Source organism: Felis catus, chromosome B2, assembly GCF_018350175.1.
Source record: "Felis catus isolate Fca126 chromosome B2, F.catus_Fca126_mat1.0, whole genome shotgun sequence".
Taxonomy (NCBI): Eukaryota; Metazoa; Chordata; class Mammalia; order Carnivora; family Felidae; genus Felis; species Felis catus.
The window spans coordinates 96807232-96820173 of NC_058372.1; the positions used below are offsets into that span (position 1 = coordinate 96807232).

At 43.4% G+C, this 12942-nt stretch overlaps 1 protein-coding gene across 5 annotated transcripts in view; it reads right to left on the reverse strand.

Annotated features, from left to right (window-relative positions):
- Positions 1-12942, reverse strand: part of SCML4 (Scm polycomb group protein like 4) — a 124817-nt gene that overhangs the window by 75732 nt on the left and 36143 nt on the right. Inside the window, exon 1 of one of the 5 annotated variants that reach the window (XM_045057900.1) lies at positions 10866-12144. The exons of the other annotated variants lie outside the window; for them this stretch is intronic. The gene's annotated coding sequence lies outside the window, so the exon portion shown is untranslated. Of the gene's footprint in view, positions 1-10865; positions 12145-12942 lie in introns of those variants that run through there. 5 annotated transcript variants of the gene reach the window in all.

A 12942-nucleotide genomic window follows, 5' to 3' on the forward strand; every position in this document is an offset into this window, starting at 1 on the left:
AAAAGCTGAAGACAGAAGACAGGTGCGTGATTGCTGATCCGGGAGAACAGACTGGGCAGCTGGGTGACGCCATTTTTACCGCTCCTGCGCATGCGCATACGCACCTACGAGCACCGCAACAATCCACCCCAGCAGGCTGACAGCGCCATCTAGTGGAGAGAAGAGCCATTACACTGAGCCCCGCCCACATGGGCCAACTTCACTCTTCAAGAACCCAAGTCTTACCGCCAGCTTAGTTTATGGACTAGAAAGTGCTACATAGACTGACTTCTAGGGGAAAATGAAGTAATTTCAGCCCTACTTCAATCTGTTAGCAGGTCCATCTATTCTTTTTTTATTTCCTCTTTTACACTTCTTTCCTTTTTCTTGAATACAGAAAGAGAAAACATTCATTTTTATTTTCAATTTTTATTAAAAATATTTTCCTTTAATTTTTATTACTACATTTTTTACTTTTGTGTAAATTTTTTCAAATTCTATTTTACTTCCGTCATTTTATTTTAGGCTACTTCAGTGTATTCACCTTTTCAAATTTTCAAACAATTTCCTTTTTTTCTCTTTTTTCTCTTTTTTCTCATTTTTGTTTCTTTTTCTTGAATACAGAAAAAGAAAAAATTCATATTTATTTTTAATTTTTATTAAAAATATTTTTCTTTAATTTTTTCCTACTATATTCTTTACTTTTATGTATATTTTTCAAATTCTATTTTACCCCCATCATCTCATTTTAGTCTACTTCAGTGTATTCATTTTTTCAAATTCTCAAACGATTTCCTTTTTTTTCTTGCTCCCCCCTTTTTTTCTCTAATCTTTCAAACGATTTTCAACACCAGACCAAAACACACCTAGGATCTAGCATCATTTATTCGATTTTTGTGAGTGTGTGTGTTTTTAATTTTTTAGTTTTAATATTTTTAATTTTAATTTTCTACCTCATTAATTACTTTTCTCCCTTCAAAATGACAAAACGAAGGAATTCACCCTAAAAAAAAAGAGCACGAAGAAACGACAGCCAGGGATTTAACCAACACAGATACAAGAAAGATGTCTGAACCAGAATTTAGAATTACAATAATAAGAATACTAGCTGGAGTCGAAAATAGATTAGAATCCGCTTCTGCGGAGACAAAAGAAGTAAAAAACAACCAGAATGAAATTAAAAATGCTATAACTGAGCTGCAATCATGGATGGATGCAGTGGCAGCAAGGATGGATGAGGCAGAACAGAGAATCAGCGATATACAGGACAAACTTATAGAGAATAATGAAGCAGAAAAAAAGAGGGAGGTTAAGGCAAAAGAGCACGATTTAAGAATTAGAGAAATCAGTGACTCATTAAAAAGAAACATCAGAATCATAGGGATCCCAGAAGAGGAAGAGAGACAAATAGGGGTAGAGGGGTTATGTGAGCAAATCATAGTGGAAAACTTTTCTAACCTGGGGAAAGACACAGATACCAAAATCCAGGAAGCACAGAGGACCCCCATTAGATTCAACAAAAACTGACCATCAACAAGGCATATGGTAGTCAAATTCATAAAATACTCAGGCAAGGAGAGAATCATGAAAACGCAAGGGAAAAAAAAGTCCCTAACCTACAAGGGAAGACAGATCAGATTTGCAGCAGACCTATCCACAGAAATCTGGCAGACCAGAAAGGAGTGGCAGGATATATTCAGTGTGCTGAATCAGAAAAATATGCAGCCAAGAATTCTTTATCCAGCAAGGCTGTCATTCAAAATAGAAGGAGAGATAAAGTTTCCCAGACAAAGAAAAATTAAAGGAGTTTATGACCACTAACCAGCCCTGCAAGAAATTTTAAGGGGGACTCTCTGAGGGGAGAAAATATGAAAATATATATATATAAATAAATAAATACCAAAAGCAACAAAGATTACAAAGGACCAGAGAACACCACCAGAAACTCCAACTCTACAAGCATCATAATGGCAATAAATTTGTATCTTTCAGTACTCACTCTAAATGTCAACGGACTCAATGTTCCAATCAAAAGACATAGGATAACAGAATGGATAAGAAAACAAGATCCATCTATATGCTTTTTACAAGAGACCCACTTTAGACCTAAAGATACCTTCAGATTGAAAATAAAGGGATGGAGAACCATCTATCATGCTAATGGACAACAAAAGAAAGCTGGAGTAGCCATACTTATATCAGACAATCTAGACTTTAAAATAAAGACTGTATCAAGAGATGGAGAAGGGCGTTATATCATAATCAAGGGGTCTATCCACCAAGAAGACTGACCTAACAATTGTAAACATTTTTTTTTTAATTTTTTTTTCCAATGTTTATTTATTTTTGGGACAGAGAGAGACAGAGCATGAACGGGGGAGGGGCAGAGAGAGAGGGAGACACAGAATCGGAAACAGGCTCCAGGCTCTGAGCCATCAGCCCAGAGCCTGGCGCGGGGCACGAACCCACGGACCGCGAGATCGTGACCTGGCTGAAGTCGGACGCCCAACCGACTGCACCACCCAGGCGCCCCCAACAATTGTAAACATTTATATGCCAAATGTGAGAGCACCCAAATAGATAAATCAATTGATCACAAACATAAAGAAACTCGTCGATAGTAATACCATAATAGTAGGGGACTTCAATACCCCAGTCAAAGCAATGGACAGATCATCTAATCAAAAAATCAACAAGGAAACAATGGCTTTGAATGACACACTGGACCAGATGGACTTAGATACATTCAGAACATTTCATCCTAAAGCAGCAGAATATACATTTTTTTCCAGTGCACATGGAACATTCTCCAGAATAGACCATATACTGGGACACAAATCAGCCCTAAGTAAGTACAAAAAGATCGAGACCATACCGTGCATGTTTTCAGACCACAATGCTATGAAACTCGAAATCAACCACAAGAAAAAATTTGGAAAGGTAACAAATACTTGGAGACTGAAGAACATCTTACTAAAGAATGAATGGGCTAACCAAGCAGTTAAAGAGTAAATTAAAAGTATATGGAAGTCAATGATAATGATAACACCACAACCCAAAACCTCTGGGATGCAGCAAAGGCAGTCATAAGAGGAAAGTATATAGCAATCCAGGCCTTCCTAAAGAAGGAAGAAAAATCTCAGATACACAACCTAACATTACGCCTTAAGGAGCTGGAAAAAGAACAGCAAATAAAACCCAAAAACAGCAGAATACAGGGAATAATAAAGATTAGAGCAGAAATTAATGCTATGGAAACCAAAAAAAAACCATAGAACAGATCAATGAAACCAGAAGCTGATCCTTTGAAAGAATTAACAAAATTGATAACCCCCTAGCCAGTTTGATCAAAAAGAAAAAGGAAAGGACCCAAATAAATAAAATCAAGAATGAAAGAGGAGAGATCACAACCAACACAGCAGAAATAAAAACAATAATAAGAGAATATTGTAAGCAATTATATGCCAATAAAATGGGCAATCTGGAAGAAATGGACAAATTCCTAGAAACATATACCCTACCAAAACTGAAACAGGAAGAAATAGAAAATTTGAACAGACCCATAACCAGTAAGGAAATCGAATTAGTAAGCAAAAATCTGCCAAAAAACAAGAGTCCAGGTCCAGATGGCTTTCCAGGGGAATTCTGCCAAACATTTAAGGAAGAGTTAACACCTATTCTCTTGAAGGTGTTCCAAAAAATACAAATGGAAGGAAAACTTCCAAACTCTTTCTATGAAGCCAGCATTACCTTGATTCCAAAACCTGACTAGACCCCACTAAAAAGGAGAACTATAGACCAATTTCCCTGATGAACATGGATGCAAAAATCCTCAACAAGATATTAGCCAACTGGCTCCAACAATACATTAAAAAAATTATTCACCATGACCAACTGGGATTTATACCTAGGATGCGGGGCTGGATCAATATCTGCAAAACAACGTGATTCACCACATCAATAAAAGAAAGGACAAGAACCATATGATCCTTTCAATAGATGCAGAGAAAACATTTGACAAAATACAGCATCCTTTCTTGGTAAAAACCCTCAAGAAAGTAGGGATAGAAGGAGCATACCTTGAGATCATAAAAGCTATATATGAACAATCCAACGTTAATATCATCGTCAATGGGGAAAAACTGAGAGCTTCCCCCCTAAGGTCAGGAACAAGACAGGGATGTCCACTCTCACCACTGTTATTCAACATAGTATTGGAAGTCTTAGCCTCTGCAGTCAGACAACACAAAGAAATAAAAGGCATCCAAATCGGCCAGGAGGAGGTCAAACTTTCACTCTTCGCAGATGACATGATACTCTATATGGAAAACCCAAACGATTCCACCAAAAAACTGCTAGAACTGATTCATGAATTCAGCAAAGTTTCAGGATATAAAATCAATGCACAGAAATCAGTTGCATTCCTATACACCAACACTGAAGCAACAGAAAGAGAAATCAAGGAATCAATCCCATTTACAGTTGCACCAAAACCCATAGAATACCTAGGAATAAATCTAACCAAAGAGGTGAAAAATCTATATGCTGAAAACTATAGAAAGCTTATGAAAGAAATTGAAGAAGACACAAAAAAAAATGGAAAAAGATTCCATGCTCCTGGATAGGAAGAACAAATATTCTTAAAATGTCAATACTACCCAAAGCAATCTACATATTCAATGCAATCCCTATCAAAATAACACCAGCATTCTTCACAGAGCTAGAACAAATAATCCTAAAATTTGTATGGAACCAGAAAAGACACCGAATAGCCAAAGCGATCTTGAAAAAGAAAACCAAAGCAGGAGGCATCACAATCCCAGACTTCAAGCTATACTACAAAGTTGTAATCATAAAGACAGTATGATACTGGCACAAACAACAGACACTCAGATCAATGGAACAGAATAGAGAACCCAGAAATGGACCCACAAACATATGGTCAACTAATCTTTGACAGAGCAGGAAAGAATATCCAATGGAATAAAGACAGTCTCTTCAGCAAGTGGTGCTGGGAAAACTGGACAGCAACATGCAGAAGAATGAACCTGGACTGCTTTCTTACACCATATACAAAAATAAACTCAAAATGGATGAAAGACCTCAATGTAAGACAGGAAGCCATCAAAATCCTCGAGGAGAAAGCAGGGAAAACCTCTTGAATCTTGGCCGCAGCAACTTCGTACTCAACATGTCTCCAGAGGCAAGGGAAACAAAAGCAAAAATGAACTACTGGGACATCATCAAAATAAAAAGCTTCTGCACAGTGAAGGAAACAATCAGCAAAACTAAAAGGCAACTGACAGAATGGGAGAAGATATTTGCAAATGACATATCAGATAAAGGGTTAGTATCCAAAATCCATAAAGAACTTATCAAACTCAACACCCAAAAAACAGATAATCCAGTGAAGAAACGGGCAAAAGACATGAATAGACACTTCTCCAAAGAAGACATCCAGATGGCCAACCAATACATGAAAAAATGCTCAGCATCACTCATCATCAGGGAAATACAAAGCAAAACCACAATGAGATACCACCTTACACCAGTCAGAATGGCTAACATTAACAACTCAGGCAACAACAGATGTTGGCGAGGATGTGGAGAAAGAGGATCTCTTTTGCATTGTTGGTGGGAATGCAAGCTGGTGCAGCCACTCCGGAAAACAGTATGAAGGTTCCTCAAAAAACTAAAAATAGAAATACCCTATGACCCAGCAATTGCACTACTAGGCATTTATCCAAGGGATACAGGTGTGCTGTTCCGAAGGGACACATGCAACCCTGTGTTTATAGCAACACTATCAATAATAGCCAAAGTATGGAAAGAGCCCAAATGTCCACCAATGGATGAATGGATACAGAAGATGTGGTATGTATATATACATACAACGAAGTATTACGTGGCAATCAAAAAGAATGAAATCTTGCCATTTGCAACTATGTGGGTGGAACTGGAGGGTCTTATGCTAAGTGAAATTAGTCAGAGAAAGACAAAAATCATATAACTTCACTCATATGAGGACTTTAAGAGACAACACAGATGAACATAAGGGAAGGGAAACAAAAATAATATAAAACCAGGGAAGGGGACAAAACAGAAGAGACTCATAAATATGGAGAACAAACTGAGGGTTACTGGAGGGGTTGTGGGAGGGGGGATGGGCTAAATGAGTAAGGGGCACTAAGGAATCTACTCCTGAAATCAGTGTTGCACTATATGCTAACTAATTTGGATGTAAATTAAAAACAATTAAAATTAAAATTAAAAAAAGAAAGAAACAGAAAAATGAAAAAAAGAAAAGAAAGATGTCTAAACTCCTAGCGGACTCTAAATTATTTCTTTCTGTTAACCATATGGCATGCGTTCCTATCCTTGGTGTGATGCTCTGTCATTTCAAAAGTACAACTACAATCTTGTTTTCTTTCATTCTGAGGCACCATATTGAATTCACCAATAAGCTGGTACCTCTAGTGTCATTCTTGGACCAGCAGCCTCGTACACACCCTCATATCCATGGCTTCCCAGGCTGCCTAGGTCCTGTATGTGAGGTGGTTTCCAGTGATAAGGATGTGCCTTGGCATCTCTCTAAAATGCAACCATTCTCCAAAGTGGCCCATACTCTCCTGCTTCAGACTTTCCCTCTCCACTCACTGACCCTCCCTTCTCTCAACGCCTTCGCCCCCCCCATTGCTTGCACCTCCGGTTGCAGTAGGCACCAATGGAATGATGGCTCATGTCGTTTTCTCATTGTTTCATGCACATAAATGATTTCTGTGCATTCCTCGAGGCCAGGGGCCATGTTTCATATGTCACTCTGCTCTTCACAGCAGCCGGTGCAATCCTGCACCCACAGAGTGCACCTGGCACTGGAGGCAGTACCATTCCCCGTGGAGTCTACCATCTCACCTAAGCGCTGGGGTCAGAGGTGTGCTTTCATCTCTGTAAATTTTGAATAGAAGTATATCAACATAATAGAACACGTTGATGGTCAATGAAACCTTCATACCATAAGAAGAGGGACGGTAAAACCATCTGTTAAGCGGAGAAAGAGAACTTAATACACGTTTTCCCCAATTCTGACGCAAAAATTGGGCCAACAAAAGCCAGAGCCAACATTCATGGGTACTCACCCCCGGCACTCACATTTTGCTTCCTGATACTATTCTCCACTTTAAATAAAACCAAGACTCCTTAAAGATAGCGTGTGCCATATCGTGGGGACAGAGAAAGGTTAGGAATAGCTTGAGACATCTTATTGTTACCACCAGCACAAGGATGATTTTAAGAATATCAGGGGTGTTGCTAGAGGACAAAGAAGAAAGTTGTAACAATGTATGAAGCAATAACAGTAACTACAACAGCAATGGTAATATAAGAAATTGAAATAATCGTTCGTGAAAAGCTAGGCGTTCTTTCTGATACTTAGAAACCTAAGATAAAGTGTACCAAACTTTGGCTGCAATCAATAGAAGAGTGAATAGAATAAAATATGATTAATTTTTGTTGATTTTTTTTAAATATGGGAGAGTTTATCTCTAGGTATTTTATTCCATTAATTATGTACCAATATGCCCTTGTCTCTACCTGTCTTAACAGACAAGGTACAAAGAAACTGTAAATAAGACAACTTGTCCTGGAAAAATAGGAACTGATCCAGGAACAAAAAGGACCAGTTAGGTCCAATTGTCCCACATAACAACCAGGTAGAAAGCAGGTTCAACAGAATGTTCAAAGGTGATGAATCTGTTAAAAGTCTTGAGGGTAGTTGTTACGTGCAGACTTGTTCCCTCAACCCCCTGAAAAGAGGCTCCTAGAGGTGCCTAGCACATAGAAGGAGACTTCAGGACAGCGATGTCTCCTCCACAGGTAGGGCTCCCAACTCTGCTGTTGGGTCAGGTGCAGGGGCGGGGTGGTTCCTGCCTCCTGCAAGCAGCCATCTGCAGTGAGGGCAGACTTGAAAAGTCTGTCAAATCTACTCCACCCTTGGCTGAACTTAGAAAAGCCCCTCCCTCCCACACACTGGAACCTGTACCGCACCCAGTAAGGGTGCAGCAGCCAGGGTGATAGAGAGCCAAGGTTCATATATATAAGGGGAGGGAGGAAAGGTACCTAAAGCAAGAGTAGAGAATATGCACAGTGAAGTGGGAAGAACGCCATTCCAATCTGTAAGATTTGGAGAAACTTTAGAACATTTGAAACATGAGAGACAGGCAGACCAGAGCAATGAATAATTCATTGGCAGGATTGCTGCTCAGCTGTAGCCTAAATCTACCTCTTTTCTGGGACCTGCCAGTCCCCTCAGCCAGCACAAGAAGAGGAGAGAAGCTGCTTTTAACACCAGCACCACAATTGGGGCCCGCGGGCCTGGAGCAGCTCCTCAGGTGAGCCTCAGAGAGCAAGGGAAAGCAGGTGCCAAGCCTGGGAGGGACTAGATGCCACCTCCTTGTTGCAGGTGCCCATCTCTTTTCTCTAATCAAGTCCCCCACACAGACAGGCCTTCCTCCACTTCAGGTGACATCCCTAGAGAAGACGGCGCTCTGGAGATTCCATGAGTTGGCCCTTGGCCCGTCATCCTCAGCTGGCTGCTGGCTGGATTTGCCCAATGCGAGGCGCCGGTCTGAGTTCGAAGGCTGGCGGTTGGCATGGATGAAGCCAAGGAATCTGGCTTTGCTTCACTAAGTCTCTGCCAGGAACTTCTCTCCAGTGGCTTTAGCTCTGGCTAGGTTACCTGGTCTGCCTTCTGCAACACCACTTCCTCCCTCTCCCCCTCCAGCCTAGGGATGGTTGCAACCACCAGGACTGGGGCTGATTTTCCAGTCTCCTGTTTTGGCTCTTCGTCACCGTGTGACCATTTCCCTGGAGTAAATACCCAGTGTCTTAAGTGCTAAAGAGATTTCCTAGTTAGACCCCAACAGTCGTACATGGAAAAGGATGGCATCTGCCTGCTCTGTAAGTCAGGTCAATTAATGACCAGACAGAATGGGCGCTTTGCAAGAAAGCCTCCTTTGGAAATTCCCTATCTTTTCTGCTATCCCAAAGGACGGAGTCTGTCTACCTATGGCCACACGTGGGGCCATGCCTACATACAAACCCATGGGTTGTGAGAAGAAACTGGGGGGAAGGGGAGCGATAGGATGTTCTCTGCCATTGCTGTGGTCAGCAGAATCATGGCTACGTAAAATGAGAGCAAATGACCTTCAGGATAAATGTTTACATTTACACAGTAGCATGGATGGCATGTTATTACATGGTGGGTGAGGAAGACACATAGATATATACACACGTATGCATGCATATACACTTCTACACGCTTGAAATATCTCTGGAAATGCTTAAAGGTGGTAGCAGTTGTCTCTTGGAGGTGGGAGGTGTGGGAGGGCTGGGATCTAGGGACTGGAGAGGGAAAGGGACTTTTCTCTGCACGCTGTTTTCCACCTGCCGTATTTTGTGTGTATTCAAAAATATAAAAACAGGGGCGCCTGGGTGGCTCAGTCGGGTGAGCGTCCAACTTCAGCTCAGGTCATGAACTCACAGTTCGTGAGTTCAAGCCCTGCGTCAGGCTCTGTGCTGACAGCTCAGAGCCTGGAGCCTGCTTCCGACTCTGTGTCTCCCTCTCTCTCTGCTCCTCCCCTGCTCACACTCTGTCTCTCTCTCAAAAATAAATAAAGATTAAAAAAAAATGTTTTTATATAAAAACAAACAAATGAGTGAAAATCTACAACCTCTTCCAGAGAGTGGCTCTGCCATCTGTGGGCACCGACCAGCCAGGGCCAGCCGCACCAGCACGTAGGAGGTTAGATGGGCCAGGTGCTCTGAACCCTGGAAGGGCTATCCAGCACAAGCAACATGTGACACGTGGCTGCTACACTCATCACGTGTCAGGGTTGTGAGCATTTATTTGCACTGCACACCAGGACACCAAATAACTGCAAAGACATGATTGATCAGATCAACAACCAGTTCAGTGGGAGTTCATAGTACATACGGCATAGAATTAGGTGCTAGTGGAAACGACTATGGACTTACAAGGTCGGCCTCCAGTCCTGGCTCAGCTCCTAATCAGCTGAGCGATGGGGACAGGTCACTCAACCTCTGGGCCTCTGCCCCTTGTCTGCACAGGTTTAGATCTTTAAACTCCCTGTTGAGTAAAACTGGCAGAGTCAATCAGTAAAGAGGCAACAAGCCCTTGTCCAGTTCAGTTTCTTACTTACATAGACAGAAAAGCAAGAGGAGTGCCAGCTTCCCCGTGTCCCTTGTCTCACAGGATGACACAGAAACAAAAGGGGACAGATGACTGCAGTATGAAAGGTGTAGCCGAGGAGCGGGCTCAGAGTCTGTAGCTGTACTCTGAAGGAGAGCCAAGCAAAAGCCCCACAGCTCATCGGCACCCAGGAGGCAATGAGAAACTGTCCTACAACAGCCTCCTGGGCAGTTAGGGAGCAGGAAGCGGCTCCATGCTCCAAGAGGGATTCTGCCTGGATTCACGAGGATTCTGCCAGGACTTAGATCATGTGTGGTCACGCCTTGCCTGAGTGGCCTATGTGGAGATGTGCAAAGTCTCCAAGGTGCCATGATGGAGCCAGTCCCCTACATTCCCCTCCCGCTTTGAGAGGTCCACCACTTACTAGGGGAGAAGAGATATGTGTACAATATCGGGCAGGAGCACAGCTCTGAAGCAATGCATATCCGCAGGATGAGGACGAAGAGCCCAGAACGTTCAGAGAGAAGAGGTCCTGTGGGGCTGAGGTTCTTGGGGGTCACAGGATGATGAAGGGAAAGCCAGAGCTTGGGGCCTGCCAGCTCCTCTCCACCCCCCTCGCCAGGTCTTTGCAGCGGGCACTCCCTGAGGGATCTGTGCACCCTCCCCCTTTGCTACTGACCTTAGGGGACAGGCAAGCCGAAGGGCTCCCCTGTGTGCAGCCCCTGCAGTTTATCCCCATCGCCTGGCTCATTCCAGGAGGCCTCCAGGGGCTTGAGTGGAATAATGAAAGCGGCCTGCTTCCAATCTGAATGAAAGGTAGAAGAGAACTCATGGTAAGTCAATCACAAAGGTTCTCCTCAGCCACCTCTACTTTGGGGCCTCCAGTCACGGTTTTTCTCTAAGGCTGGCGTCAGGGAAGGGGTGTTGGCTGACCTTTGCTCAGCTTTTCAAGAGAGCTCTATCTCTAGCCTCTCTTCAAAAAGCATCAGCTTCTGCCTGGAATGAGAAGACGTTCCCCTTGGCTAGATGAAAAGGAATCACCTTCAAAGACTAGTGTGCCTCTCAAGGGGGCGGCTTCCCAAAGGGTCCTCCCCTACCCCTCTGCCTGGACAGAAAGTTTCTATTCTGTCTCCCCCTCTGTGGCTGTGACTGAACTTCCGACTGCAGCACCCCCAACGTGACATTCCACTTATTTGTGTCCTTGTCCATCTCTCCCAATATACTTGAGCTACTTGAAGGAAATGCTGTGTCTTGATCAATGTATTCTGGCTATTTCCGTGTCCGGCACATCTTAGGGATTTGACAAATGTTTATCGAATGAATGAATGAATGAGTGGCAACCCAAGCCCTCTTCTCTGACTCCTCTCACTCCCCAGCACTGAGGCAGCAGGATCCAGCCCAAAGCGCTTGGCTCCACCAGGCTCGGCCCGTGGGTGATAACCGCTTTCTAACGAGGCCACGCCAGCAAGACATAGTGCGCCACATGCTGCCAAGATGGGCCTTCATCTATTTCACCTCTATTGTCTTCCCCCAAAACTCTGTGACATAAGCACTATTGCCCTTGGTTTACGGATGAGGCTCTGAAGCCCAAGGAGCTCGCGCGAGATCGCCCATCCGTGAGCAGAACTCATAATCCACCCCAGGGCTCCTTGCACAAATCCCTACCACTGCCTGCCAGGGTCAGCCCCGGAGAGCGGGTAAGGAGCCGGCAATGGGGCTGGTTAGGGGGACAGGAGGGAAACCTGACCCTCCAAGCCACATCGCCATGTCCTCCAGGACATAAAGAAATGGCACCGATACTACACGAACGGCTAGGTGGCTAAGACAACCCAGCCACCTGCTGAGCCCGCGACGACTGGAGGGAGAGAAGAGCACATGTGTTTAATCAGCACCTACGACGTACAGACCGGCCCCAGCTTTTTAAATGTTTGTTTATTTGTTTTCAGAGGGTGGCAAGGGGCAGACGGAGAGAGGGAGAGAGGGACTCCCAAGCGGGCTCTGTGCAGAGAGCGCAGAACCTGATGTGGGGCTCGATCTCACAAACCGTGAGATCATGACCTGAGCCCAAATCGAGAGTCGGAGGTTCAACCGACTGAGTCACCCAGGCGCCCCTAGACCAACCCGCATGTTTGTCAAGGCTTGTTAAAGAGTAGCTGTGGGCAGCAATAGGACAGCACTGGCTGGCAGACACTTGTCTCTGCTAGGAGCTGGAGCCAGCGGCTTCCTGTCAGTGGCAGAACTCACACCCAACAGTGTAAGGAAAGACACTTTTTAGGGCAGCTACAAGTATTTCTTTCTTTTTTCGCAAACCACTACTTCCTGTTTTGTTCTCTCTTTGCACTTCACATTGAGTTTTGAGAAAGCACTCGTGGTTTGGCGTTCTGGTTGTTTCTAGTTCGGTCTTTATCTACAAGGCAAACTGTCTTTTCAAAATGATTTTCTGTAATATAAACCAACTGTAGGCCTAGGTTCCTTTCAAATCGTTTGCTAAGAAACATTCTTAAAGCTTTAACAATAAAACAATAAGATTCAAATAGCACAAATCACAACTCTCCAAGTCAATGCCTCGTGGTGGGAATCCATTCACCAGTCTTGGGGATTTGTGAATTCCCCAAGGCTTCTTCAGGCAGTAACCTTTCAGTGGCAAACATTTTCCCCGCAAATTTCCCGGCACAAAGTTGTTCACACTGAAGGGTAGCAATGGGTAACAATAATATCTTCCTTACGATGCTCTCCACAAAACATTAAGTGTCTAA